Raw genomic sequence first — 13,303 nt, 5'->3', positions numbered from 1 at the left:
GGCGAGCAGGAGCCTCTTCCTAGACTTTTTCCTCCAAGGAAGTTCTGAATCCCAGGCATGCTATTCCAGGGGAGGCCAGCTGCAGGAGCTGCTTCCACCTGGTGCCCAGGACAGGCTGAGCTGCCCACTGTGACAAGGACCGTTTACTGAGGACCTACTGTGCACTGTGCTCAGTCGCTCAGTCGTGTCCGACTCTGCAACCCCACGGAGTCTAGCCTGCCAGGCTCCTCTGTCCATGGAACTTCCCAGGCAAGTATACTGGAGTGGGTTACCATGCCCTCCTCCAGGAGATCTTCCCAACCCAGGGATCGAACCAGGTCTCCCGCATTGTAGGCATATTCTTTATTGTCTGAGCCACCAGGGAGGCCCTGAGGACCTCCCAGGAACCACAGAAACTTCAGACACCTCTGGGACTCCCTACAGCCCGACTCGTGGCTGCTTTGCTTCTTTCCCAAGCACGGAGGCCCAGACTCTGCCCTGTCAGGTAGAGGTCACAGCTTGCTCTGCTTGCCCCTGCTCATCCTTGAGGACCCCACGCTGGTCCAACTCCTGCCCGGCCCTGGCAATGTGGTGCTTCCTTCTCTGTCTGGACTCTGGCACGGTCCGTCTCTCCTAGTTTTCTCACCCAGCAGATGGAGGCCTCCGTCTCTGGGATGAATCTACCCCAGTGGGAACCAGAGCCCTCCTCCCCTCCCTGCCCTGGACCCCCCACCGAGCCGGTGCCGGGAGCCAGGCCAGTTCCTTCCTGTCTCCTGCTTGCCTCCAGGGCTGTGACCCAGCAGCCAAGAGGCTCCTTCCCCACTAAAGACAGGGCCTGGAGATGTGGGCCCTTTGCCTGTCTGCCTTCCACTCGGCCACCCTGGAGAGTGGCCTAGCGCCCCAGAGTCCGATGGGGACACTCAGGGTTGGGGTGGGAGGCTCCTTCCCACTGGAGTGGAGGGCATGTGAGGGCCACCCTGCGCGCTGGGGTCAGGAGGCATCCACCATGAAAGGCTAGTTCCTGATCAAGGACAGTGCCTGCCGGGGCCTGCCTCCCCCCACCTCCCCTGGTCAGGGAGAGTTGGGAAAGAGGCAGGGAACAGGAGAGATGGATGAATGAGCCTACAGCAAAGGCACTGCAAAGACAGACAAAGTGTTCGTGGAGCAAACGTCGAACCAGTCTGGCTGTGCCCTCCTGCAGGCCTGCAGGGATCTGGCAGGGGAGTGAGGCCCTGATCCCACCGGCCTTCCAGCCCCAGCTCGTCTGCAAGGACGGATGCCGCACGCAGGTGCTGCCTAGGACTCCCACCTCTTGCCACCTCTCCCGACGGCTGTAACTCACCCTGGCCCCTGTCTTCAGCTATAGGATACCTTGTACTTGGCCACTGACAGCGCAGCATTCATGGAAACAGCTCAGGGAAGGCAAGAAGGATAAGAATCTTTCTCCGGCTCATTTCTCATCTGCAAAGTGAAGCTAATCCCTGAGGTTGGAGCTCCTGAGAGGTTGACAGAGCCTGAGCCACTTCTACCTTCAGAGACAATTCGTATGTTAAGAAGTGAAGATGTGACAATGCAAAGTTGTAAAAAAAAAAAAAAAAAGGCATATTTAAAATATTCTATAGTGCTTTCCTGGTGGCTCAGTGGTAAAGAACCTGCCTGCCAATGTGGGAGACGCAGGTTAGATCCTGGGGTTGGGAAGATCCCCTGGGGAAGGAAATGGCAACCCACTGTAGTATTCTTGCCTGGAGAAGCCCCATGGACAGAGGAACCTGGCAGGCTACAGTCCATGTGGTTTCAAAGAGTTGAACACGACTTAACAACTAAACCACCACCCACAAACATTTTATATTTAGCCAAGTCATGTTTTATTATATGCAACAAAGTATGTATGGCATATTCACTGGGATTATATGTATTATAGATGCATATGTTGAAAATCACTTCAGATAATGTTATGATTTTTGCTTTCAACCATCATACATATTTTAAGAGAAAAAAATAGGCTCATTTTAAGAGAAAAAAATATTTACCCGGAGAAGGCAATGGCACCCGACTCCAGTACTCTTGCCTGGAAAATCCCATGGATGGAGGAGCCTGGTGGGCTGCAGTCCTTGGGGTCGTGAAGAGTCGGACACGCCTGAAGCGACTTCACTTTCACTTTTCACTTTCATGCATTGGAGAAGGAAATGGCAACCCACTCCAATGTTCTTGCCTGGAGAATCCCAGGGACGGGGGAGCCTGGTGGGCTGCCGTCTATGGAGTCGCACAGTCGAACATGACTGAAGCAACTTATCAGAGCAGCAGATGTTTACGATTTCTGCTGCTATGCCTTCATTCCAGATGTTCCAAGCCCTTCTGCCCAAAGAACTTTCTTTATTAATAGCATTTCTTTCAGAGCAAGTCTGTTGACAATAAATTCCCTTAGTTTTCCTTCATCTGAAAATGCCTTTATTCCATCTTTGTTCCTAAACAGTATTATTGTAGAATATGGAATTCTGGGGTGTCAAATTTATGTTTTCTTTCGGCACTTAAAAAATGTTCTACCACCTTTGACTTCTGGTTTCTGATGCAAAATTCTCAGTAATTCAAACTGTTGTTCCCTATATTGAAAGTACTGTTTTCCTTTGGTTGCTTTCAAGACTGTTTTTCCTTTGTCTTTCATTTTATGCTGTGATTTTGTTATGGCTGGGCATGGCTTTCTCTGAGTTTATCTTGTTTTGGTGTTCACTAACCTTCTTTAATCCATAACTCTAAGTCTTTTACCAAATTTTTAAAGTTTTCGGCTATTATTTCTTCAAAAAAATTTTTTTTTCTGCACCACACTGTTTCTGTTCTTCTACCGAGACTCTCGTGATGAGAATATTAGACCTTTTGGAATTGTCCCACAGATACTTAAAGATCTGTTTATTTTTTCAATCTATTTCTTTTCTTTTGTTCAATTGGACAATTTGTATTTATCTATCTATACTGATTTATATTTATCTATTGAACTATAAGTTTACTGAGTTTTTTTAATCATCTCTATTCTGTTGTTGAGCCCATCCAAATTGATTTTTTCACTTTGGTTTTATTTTTTATTTCTAAAACTTCAGTTTGGTTCTTTCTGTATCAGATGTTTCTCCAATGAGACTGTCGATCCATGTATTCATTTTGAGGGGTTTTGCTCTGACTTCTTGGCGCACGATTCTCAGTATCTACTTCAGTGTCTCAACTCGACTGTGTCATCTCAGAGCTGTTGTCTCTTACTTTTCGTTGCTTCCTTTTGAAAGATATTGAGATTTTCCTAGGTCTTCAAATATCAAGTCACTGTGGATTGTATCCTGGAAAATTTGAATATTATGTTATGGGATTACGGGTCTTCCTTAAATCCTATAGGAAATGTTGGGACTTCCCTGGTGGTCCAGTGCTTAAGAATCCACCTGCTAATGCAGGGGACATGGGTTTGGTCCCTGGAATGGGAAGATCCCACATGCCACAGGGTGGCTAAGTTCATGCGCCACAACTGCTGAGCCTGCGCTCCCCAACGAGAAAAGGCGCCACAACGAGCAGCTCTTGCGCTGCAACTAGAGAACAGCCCCCACTCGCCTCAACTAGAAAAAGCCCGTGCGCATCGACGAAGATCCAGTGCGGCCAAAAAGTAATTAATTTTAAATACATTGTTTTGTTTGTTTTAGCAGCAACGGGCCTGATTAGATGCAGGCTGCAAGTTCCTGCCTACCTTCTCTGGTATGAAATCCTAGCAATGTCAGTTCATCTTTTAAAGTTGTGCAGTGCTTTTCAGATCTGTTTGGTGTGTGTGCTAGTCTTGGACCTGGGATCAGTCTGGGCTGTGCTGCTCAGTTATAAAGTCCTCTGGTGTGTTGTTTAGGGGCAGCTATGCTTCCCTGGTTGCTCAGCTGGTAAAGCATTTGCCTGCAATGCAGGCCAAAAAGCAGTAAGATATATTTATACAGAGAGAAATCGAGAGGGGGAGAGAGAGGGATTTGCCACCATGCTATGAGGACCACGGTCCCTTTGGTCAGAGAGAAGGGCTCTCCTCCTCAAAGTTTAGACACCTGGGCTGCCACTGCCCAACAGTCACTAGATTGCCTAGGGTTGAGGGCAGGGGAAAATGTGGGAAAAAATACAAATAAACAGAGGTTTTCTGTACTCTGACCAGTGGTGGTGGTGGTGGTGGTGGTGGTTTAGTGGCTAAGTCATGTCTGACTCTTTGTGACCCCATGGCTTCTCTGCCCATGGGATTTCCCAGGCAAGAATACTGGAGCGGGTTTCCATTTCCTTCTCCAGGGGATCTTCCTGACACAGGGATAGAACCTGGGTCTCTTGCATCACAAGCAGATTCTTCAGCGATGAGCCACCAGGGAAGCCCCCATCTGACCAGCACAGGCTCTTTCCCAGCCCTCAGCCCAGAAATGGAGCACTTTTTTGGAGATGTGTTTTTTCTGTATCCCACGCACATTCTGGACTTCATATTGCTCTGAGCCCAGGCCTGGAGATACTAGAGGGGAAAAAAAAGGGGATACTACCCACCACTGGTTTGGTAGTACTTGGGGTTCTGTTTTCCTTCCCGAATCTTCCCACTTCTACTTACTTTCAGAGTCCTCAGAAGGCTGTTCCGTGCATTGCGTCCAGGACTGCTGTTGCATTCAGTGGGAAGAAAGCGCTGAAATACTCATCTCTATTTGACCAGAACCCAAACTCCACCCAACCTGTTTTGATTCTCTGCATAGCACTTACTCAAAATTTTTTCAAAATTTATGTTTTTATTTATTTGGCTGCATTGTTGCAGCATGGAGAATCTAGTTCCCTGATCAGGGATAGAACCCAAGCCGCCTGCATTGGGAGCTCTGAGTCTTAGCCCCTGGACAACCAGGGACGTCCCACTCCCTCATATTTTTGTTTATTGATTCATTTGCTTATTGCTTATCTCCCAACCTGCCCCTTCCTAAGATGTTAGCTTCAGAGAAGTCATGACTTTATTCATATTGAATATTTCTGGGCACAAAGTAAGCACTCAATAAAGGCTTTCAAATGACTGACCCTACCCTCTTGGTCAGAAAGACTTTGAAGACTACTGCTTCTCTCTCTCTTTTTTTGTCTCTTCTTCCTTAAACTGTCTCCCTGTAAGTAAGCTACCTTATATATTTTTCAGAAAAGATTTATTGGTTGCCCAACAGATAAGGGGCAGGTCAGGAGAAAGTCAGAGATGCTTGGGGAAAGAACAGACATTGTACCCATTCCTCCTACTACAAATGTTAGAATAACCCATGCCAATTGGTTTTAACAACCAAGGAGACTTATTACCTTGGGTAGGTGAGAAGTGGAGGAAGTGTTGGCTTCAGGTGAGGCTTGATCCAGTGGCTAAACAATGCTACAGAGGACCCAGCTCTTCTCTGTTTGTCGACCCCGCCTGTTGCTGGCATACCGTTGGCTTTCTTCTTGACCTCACTCGGTGCACCTCCCACGTGCACAGCTCTAGGCTCTGGATTTCTGGAAGTGAAATTGCTGCAGGGACACTCATGTCCCGCAGGCTCTGGCCTGTTCACTCAGACACAGTTGCATTGCAATTACTCTCTCAACCAATCAAGGTCTCTTCAACCTTCAAATGAGGGAGTTAGAATACACATGCCTAAAGGACCAGGCTTGCGAGGAGGCTGTGGTTACTGCTGCGTCTGGGGCCATCTGGTTCCCAGTGCCCTTTCGGTCTGGGCAGACACAGAATTCTTCAAGGTCAGAGGGCAGCTGGCAGGAAGAGGACAGACTCATGGGACAATTTTGGGGTTACCCAGAGAGCCCTGCCCGCTGAAGAGCTCAGAAAGCCCTGAGTCCTTTTTGTTATCGCCCCAAGTGGCCTCTTCAAAAGGACAAAGGTCTGCAAAGTTAATCTTCATTGGCAAAGTCAGGCGCAAATGAGATTAAGGTTCAGTCTGTCTCCAGAGCATGAGAAACGGACTGCACGTTAGCCGTGTTTCCAAAGTCCTGAGTTTAAACTGTCACCCCCCCCCGTGATTTCTGATCCCCACCCCGCACACTGCCTGCACCCCGACGTACTCTCATTCAGTGTCCGCCACTAAGGCGTAAAATCTGAGGCTTCCATTGTCTCACCCGACACAGCACAGCTCTTCACGCACCGTTCATTTATCACTTCTCCCACTCCTCCCTGTCCAGATCTGAACGATTACTCAATTACTGCCTTCAAATGTCAGAGTTTCAGAGGATGAGATGTCTGGATGGTATCACCAACTCAACGGACATGAGTCTGAGCAAACTCAGAGAGCGAGTAAAGGACAGGGAAGCCTGATGTGCTGCTGCAGTCCATGGGGTCGCAGAGTCAGATACGACTTAGTGACTAAACAACAATAATCAGAGAATTTCAGCCAGCAGGTCTGGCTCCTGTTAGTAAATCCATGTATTCCTGAATTTCAGACAGCGAATGGTGGGAGTTCAGAGAGCGAGGGTTTCATTCAAACTGAGCAGATGGTGGTCCCCAACATGGGATGGTGGTGTTTGGAGAGCGAGACTGCAGTTTAGAAGGATCACCTATGCTGACCCTTACTTAGCGCCTATTGCAGGGCTCTTAATACCCCAGCTACAGGACTGTTAGGATTTTAATGCGTCAGCAACAACAGAAAGACACAGCGGGAGGCCCTCTGGCAGCCTGTGCCCTTCTTCACTTCTCACGCACGATCACTTCCACACTGTGCATAGTCAAGTCAGGACAGGGATCCCATTGGGGGCTGCTCCCACCACGTCGTCAGAGCCAAATGCTGTGCCTGAAGGGTAGTGTGTGCTGAGTCATTTCAGTCGTGTCCGACTCTCTGCAACCCATGCACTGCAGACCCCCAGGCTCCTCTGTCCCTGGGATTCTCCAGGCAAGAATATTGGAGTGGGTTTCTAGTCTCTTCTCTAGGGGATCTTCCAGACCCATGGATTGAACCCAGGTCTCCTGCATTGCAGGCAGCTAGTAGCTGTTCAGCAAACACGGAGTGAATGAATGAATGAATGTACAAATGAACAAACGGGCGATTGTAAACCTCAGACACGAGGTGTCTTGAGTTAGTAGGCTTCTGCCTCGGATTCTCAGCTTTGAAGAAACAGAACACAAAGCAGCTAGGTGACAGCCAGCTCTAGTCACCTCCACGCCCCGAATAAACCTCCCAACTTGGAGCGCTTCATGCCAGAGGAAGTGAGCGAGTCCGCGGTGAAGGACGTCTTGTAGCACTGTGAACTGCCAAAGCCCTGGGCTGGCAGCTGACGCCTCCAGCGCCCACATGGTTCCCTTGGGGTTACCCAGATGCTGACTGCATTGGCAAGTCAAACCTAATCCGTTTGTATGAGGTGTCACGTGTTTCAACCAGCCCCTGGTGAGTTGTCCTGGCCTCAATCTTAGACCATAAAACCCACTGGGACTGAGGTGGTACCTGCTCTGAGGTGCCCCACCCATCATCGTGCAGCCCAGGCGAGGGAACTGCGGTATTTCCCAGCACCTCCAGCAGACCCGTTGGATGTGACGCTCCATCTGAGGCTGGAGGTGGGGCGGTGGGTCGCATCGTTTACAGTTTAAACCCTGCTCCCCCACAACGGTTCTGATGGGGGGACTCCCCTCACAGGGGCACCCTGCACCGGGTGTCCCTCCACCTTTCCCCGAGCTGGGTTCACAGTTACCTCGCTGTGTTGCCGAGTCACACTCCTGGACACAACCCCCCGCCCCAGGACTCGTTTCCAGGATGTTTTTGGCTCCTTGACAACCTCTTCCTGTTTTGGAAGCTAAAAAGTGGTACTGGAAAGCCAGAGAGGTTTCATTGTTTTGTTCTCTTTTTTTAAGAATCCTCCGCCGACTGAAGCGAGAACTTCAGCCTTTCCCTGGCACAGCCGCCCTCGCCCCTGCGGAACCGGCACCTCCGCGTAGGCTGACCGCCCCTGAGTCTCGCTTCTGGGCCCAAGCCTTACTGAAACTGTTTGCTCTCCTCTGTTTTTCTTATGTGTCAGAAACACTAAAGTTGGCTACATTCGTCAGTCATGACACATTTCAAATGAACACAGAAGACGGTCTGTGAAAACACCCTCTAAAGAAAGCTCCCTCTCTCTACGTTGTGCATTCATTGAAAGGAATTCACCGGCCATCATTTCTTTCATAAAACGCCCCATCTTTGACTGGATGCTAAGAATAACCTAAATGATTAGAAAGATGAAAATGTGGCCATTAGGAATGAAAGATTCTATACAAAAATGACCTTCACGGTGCAGTGATGGGGTTTCATGTTCTTGCATATAATAGGGGCCTAAGCTGAGACGACCCTGACAGGATGGGAAAACTCTGTACACCACCTCCATTTGCAAAGGTGGGAGCCCCTTCTTGTCACAGGAGCTGGGGAGGGTCATAGTCTCAGAGCGGGGCAGGCATAGCCTAGGGAACTGGAGAGGCAGCTAGTTATGTTAGACAGATGAGTGGTGCCTGGACACGCTGCTTCCCACACACCACCGAGGGTGGGGTTGGGGGGTGGAGACATAGTGAAATCTCTTTTCCAAGGCCACATTCTCATGACATCTGTGCCCCTTTCACACATGAACATCTGAGATGAAGGCCCAGACTGTTTCTCTTAAGGGTTTAGCAGAAGCTAACTGAGATGTTAGCTTCCGAAATCAATGTAGATGGTGACTGCAGCCATGAAATTAAAAGACCCTTGCTCCTGGAAGAAAAGCTATGACCAATCTAGACAGCATATTAAAAAGCAGAGACATTACTTTCCCGACAAAGGTCCGTCTAGTCAAAGCTAGTCATGTATGGATGTGAGAGTTGGACCATAAAGAAAGTTGAATTGATGCTTTTGAACTGTGGTGTTAGAGAAGACTCTTGAGAGTCCCTTGGACTGAAAGGAGATCCAACCAGTCCATCCTAAAGGAGATCAGTCCTGGGTGTTCATTGGAGGGACTGATGCTGAAGCTCCAGTACTTTGGCCACCTGATGGGAAGAACTGACTCATTGGAAAAGACCCTGATGCTGGTGAAAGGTTGTTGTTGAATCACGACACCGGGATTCTTGGCCCTGAAGGAGAATTCAATCCGGGGCCAGAGACAAGGCTTGATCACTCAGAGGTTTTGTGTAATAAAGTTTTATTAAAGTATGAAGGAGATAGAGAAAGCTTCTGACATAGGCATCAGAAGGGGGCAGAAAGAGTACCCCCCTGCTAGTCTTCAGCTGGATGTTATATAGTCACTATTAGTCTGTCAATGAAAGAAAGGAATGTCTTAAAACTCAGAATGGCACCAGGCCCCTCACCCATAAGATGCATTTTGGGATAATCTTGGCACCAAATGGTTCATCCTGGGCCATAAAATGCCCTTGAAGAAGGGCAGATCACCATACAAATAGTGTCATTTACACAGATTAGAAGAACAATATCTGAGTATAACATACTGGTTTGTCAAGTAGGTTCTGGGCCAAAAGACGGAACCGACTTGAAGACAGTTTGGGGTAAATGCATAGTACATTAGCATAGCTTAAGACAAACATTTCCATAAGAAAAAGGCATTGGTTAACTTCAGGTGAAACCAGGTGTCATTATGGCAACACAGAATTTTAAGAGAAACCTCCCTTTAAATTTGTATAGAGAAGGAAAAAAATACCGCTAGTTTGTTTCCTCCTGCCGCTTATGAGAGATAAAAATGTCTGACACTTGCAGGCTATTTCCTCCCTTTGGAGACCCCTGGCCTTCCTGCCTGTTACCCTCTCACTGGGAAAGACTGAAGGCAGAAGAAGGGGATGACAGAGGATAAGACGGTTGGATGGTATCACCAACTTAATGGACTTGGGTTTAGGTAGACTCCAGCAGTTGGTGATGGACAGGGAGGCCTGGCATGCTGCAGTCCATGGGGTCACAAAGAGTCGGACATGACTGAGTGACTAAACTGAAGTGAGATGCAGCCCAGGAGTTTTGTAATACAATGGAGCTCTAAAAGTAACCCCCTCTTTGGTTCAGTGGTTAAGACCTATGCAGGCAACCTGAGTTCGATCCCTGGCCAGGGAACTAAGGTCTCACATGCTGCGTGGTGCAGCCAAATAAAATGAAATAAAAAAAGTAAATGCTTCCTTTAAGGCAGTATGTTTCAAGACAAGTTCCTCAGTCAGCACTCTGATAATTTAGATTAAACTCTAATTTGATTGTATTTTTCTTCCAACAGACTTCTCACGTTATATTTCATGTACAATTTTTAAATGTCTCCACTGAGGAGGGGGACGTCTTTGGTTGTAGAAAGTTATACTTGACGTCTGTATGCAGTGTATTAGCTGTGCCACTTACTACCTCTGACCTTAGACAAATTACCAAATCTGCTTGGCCTGTCTCTTCAGCAGCAGTATTGATAACACTGGAAACCCAGTAGTGGCCTCCTATAGCACTTGTGAGCGGTAACCTCGTAAAAGAGGACGCCCACAGCAGGCGCCCAACAAATGCCAGCTGTACTGTTATCATTAACATGAAAGGCTTGGGACGATTCACCAGCAGTCACAGGATTATTTGAAAGGTAACAAAATCTTTGTTCTTTGACACAGAGGTAAGTCAACACACTGTCCGAAGCCTGGAAGTGTTTTTGTTTGTTCTTTAATGAGCACTAATTATACGGACTTGAAAAAGAAAAACTGGATTTTGTTTTTATTTATTTATTTATTTTTGGATTTTGTTTTTATATCTAATTAGAATAAACCTGGGCTTCCCAGGTGGCTCAGGGTGAAGAATCCACCTGCCAATGCAGGAGATTCGGGTTTGATCCCTGGGTGGGGAAGATCCCCTGGAGGAGAAAATGGCAACCCACTCCAGTATTCTTGCCTGAAAAATCTCGTGAACAGAGGTGCCTGGTGGGTTACAGACCAGAGGGTTGGAAAACAGTCGGACATGCCTGAGCCACTGAGCAAAAGAAAGCACGTTCAAATGTTAGACTGAAGTGAGTGATCAATGACACAGCTTTTTCAAACAGATTATCCTGATTTCCTCTTCATTTCACAACATAAATTTTATTAGCAAAAATCACACGTGCGTGCGTGCTCAGTCACTTCTACTGTGTTCAACTCTTTGCAGCTCCATGGACTGCAGCCTTCCAGGCTCCTCTGTCCATGGGATTTTTCAAGCAAGAATACTGGAGTGAGTTGCCATGCCCTCCTCCAGGGGATCTTCCCAATTCAGGGGTCAAACCCACGTCTCCTGCATTGCAGGTGGATTCTTTATCACTGAGCCACCAGGGAATCCCCATTCTGGATTCTAGACACTTATCAGATACATTATTTGTAAATATCTTCTCCAATTCTGTGGATTATATTTTCACTTTCTTGAATAATCATATATTTGACTTTTGATAAAATCTTGCTTTCATACAAATGTATAGATGCAGTCAACTTAAATGTTAGTTGGTGTTACATATAGAAGGGCTTCCCTGCTGGCTCAGTGGTAAAGAATCTGCCTCCAGTGTAGGAGATGCAGGTTCAATCCCTGGGTCGGGGAGATCCCCTGGAGAAGGAAATGGCAACCCACTCCAGTATTCTTGCCTGGGAAATCCCATGGACAGAGGAGCCTGGTAGGTACAGTCTTTCAGTTCAGTTCAGTTCAGTCGCTCAGTCGTGTCCAACTCTTTGTGACCCCATGAACCGCAGCACGCCAGGCCTCCCTGTCCATCACCAACTCCCAGAGTTCACTCAGACTCATGTGCATCGAGTCAGTGATGCCATCCAGCCATCTCATCCTCGGTCGTCCCCTTCTCCTCCCGCCCCCAATCCCTCCCAGCATCAGGGTCTTTTCTAGAGTCAACTCTTCACATGAGGTGGCCAAAGTACTGGAGTTTCAGTCTGTGGGGTTGCAAAAAGTCAGACATGACTTAGTGAGTAAATAACAACAAATTATATATAGAATGGACAACAGGTCCCACAATATAGCACAAGGAACTATATCCAATATCCTATGATAAACTGTAAGGGGAAAGAATATTAAAAGAGAATGTATATACGTATGTGTAACTGAGTCACTTTGCTCTACAGAAGAAATTAACACAACATTGAAATCAATTGTATTTCCATTTAAAAAAAGAAATAAACACAGAGAACAAATGTGTTACCAGTGGGGAGAGGAAAACAGGGATGGGAAAGTGCCGGGAGCCAGCGCAAGGAATCTCACCCGTGACAAGGTCATGAGGGAGGAAGCTGACATACGCAAGGATGTGATCAGGCTTCAGGGGTTCCCCCTGGAATTTCCTGAGCATGTACCCCCAAACCAAAAATCTGCCAGCCTTTGTACTCTGCTTTTCCACTCTTCTGATATTCTCTGGAAAAAGTCAACTCAGGGCTTTAGTCTCCTGCATTTGAAAGGGATGTTTCAGTTAAACCCCCTCTGATAGCTCTCTAGCTTGCCTTAGGTTCCCAGGACCTCTTACAGCTTGTGAATTGCTTACAGCCCTCCCAACCGCGAGAGGCGCAAAGCTTAAAAGCATCTTAAAGATACAGAGCCTTTTCTAGAGAGTTAAAAATCACATTGGTGATGGGTTTTCACTGTTCACTCAGTGATTGCTGCCAGGCCTCCATATTCTTTATCTTTTAGGCACCTGGGAGGATGTTAATCAATGTAAACGGGATATGGAAAAAGATATATAGTAGTTTTGATATTAGCAACACTAGACTTTTGAGTTAATTACTTTTCTTTTGTTATAAATCACTGTACTCCTTTTACTTGTTATAAGTTGCTATATTTTTGCTATGTAAGAATGTAACTTTATTTAGTGCTTTCTGAGAGTGGCACCAGACTTTGGGAAGATCAACACAAATAAGTCTTCTGGTTGACAAACCCTTATCAGAAAAAGGCTGTAAAATGTTAATTGGCCCTTTTGGCCGGAAGATGATGTAAATTACCTAAGACTTGTGTATACAACTAGGTATGCAGAGAGAAAAGCCTGGTTTTGATAACAGTCTAGGCTGCTAACGCTGCATAACTTTGTGTTACCCATTGATCTCCATGTTTTATCAGAAGTATAAAAGACCTTCTGAACAATAAAGGATGGACCAGTTTCTTGGACTAGTCTCTCGGCCTAGTTTCTTGGGAATCTGGCTCCCCCCGTGTTTCTCTCTCTCTTTTTCTCCCTCTCCCTCCCTCTCCTCTTTACTCTAATTTCAGGCTGAATTCCCATCTGGAGTGGGGCGGCTCACCAAGTCTACTTACTTGTCCTGGCTTCTAAGACCCGCGCGAAAGGGAGCCTAAGGCGGGGCACCCTTCTATATTCAAGTGGGCGCTGGTGGCCCAACATAGATGGTGCAAACCTCTTGTCCTGAGATTTTACTGGTCTTCCC

The sequence above is a fragment of the Oryx dammah genome, unplaced genomic scaffold, assembly GCF_014754425.2.
Source record: "Oryx dammah isolate SB20612 unplaced genomic scaffold, SCBI_Odam_1.1 HiC_scaffold_25, whole genome shotgun sequence".
NCBI lineage: Eukaryota > Metazoa > Chordata > Mammalia > Artiodactyla > Bovidae > Oryx > Oryx dammah.
The sequence above is the reverse complement of the archived record's forward strand: the minus strand, read 5'-3'. Positions refer to the sequence as shown.